Source organism: Branchiostoma lanceolatum, chromosome 2, assembly GCF_035083965.1.
Source record: "Branchiostoma lanceolatum isolate klBraLanc5 chromosome 2, klBraLanc5.hap2, whole genome shotgun sequence".
Lineage (NCBI taxonomy): Eukaryota > Metazoa > Chordata > Leptocardii > Amphioxiformes > Branchiostomatidae > Branchiostoma > Branchiostoma lanceolatum.
The window spans coordinates 22504194-22505006 of record NC_089723.1 but is presented as its reverse complement, the minus strand read 5'-3'; the positions used below and the strand labels follow the sequence as shown (position 1 = coordinate 22505006).

The following is an 813-nucleotide window of genomic DNA, read 5'->3' as shown; positions in this document are numbered from 1 at the left end:
CAAACAAACCGGCCATAAAGAAATGTTGTGCTCCATGATCAGTTGGAATGTTTTCGTTTTACCTTCGTTTTATTTCTTTACTTCTGATTGGTTGTTTAAGGCAAATTACTGTAACGTTTTTTATACATTCGAAAACAAAACTGAATAAGGAGGCGTTCTAATACATTAAAAGAATAAGGATGCGATGCAACAAAACGTTATTTTACTTTTTCCAAGCCAGTTTGCCCCGGATGTGAAAGGGTGATTTGTAAAGATTATTTCATTAACAAATCTTGATATTAAGGGATGAAAAATCGGCAGCACATATACTAAAATTGGAACGATACAGAGAAGATTAGCATGGCCCCTGCGCAAGGATGACACGCAAATTCGTGAAGCGTTCCATATTTTTTGGAGAGGTCAGGTGAGGTCACCTGGCAACGTGCGGGTTTTTTCGAGCTCTCCAGATTTTTCGTCTTCTGGAGTTCTCAAGGCGATTAAGTCGCTCTTTTCAGTGTTACTTATGTGTCTAAGTTGTTGAAGAACATCAGGCGTCATTCTTGTGCTTTCTTTTTCGTCTGAAAGAGTGTTTAAGCCCCCCTTTCCCGGCTTCACCTACGGAGTTTACAGCGGAAACCACAATGGCGGCGGCTGACGCGAATGGCGACGTTGACAAGCTACAGGATACCAGCTTGTGGCTGAGCATAGAAGCCAAAGGTATGCCTAAACTGTCAGAATTTGACATTGTTGAAGCCCTTTATGACTCTGTTACAAGTGAACTTGGTGATGGTTCAGTGAATCCAGAGGATATACTAGGAGCCCAGTTCCTGGCGA

General features: G+C 41.9%; 1 non-coding gene across 1 annotated transcript; it reads left to right on the top strand.

Moving 5' to 3' along the window:
- The first annotated feature begins 282 nt into the window (after nucleotides 1-282).
- Nucleotides 283-391, top strand: LOC136429044 (U6 spliceosomal RNA). Its single transcript, XR_010754703.1, has one exon. It is a non-coding gene; the product is annotated as a U6 spliceosomal RNA (small nuclear RNA).
- The last annotated feature ends 422 nt before the right edge of the window (nucleotides 392-813 follow it).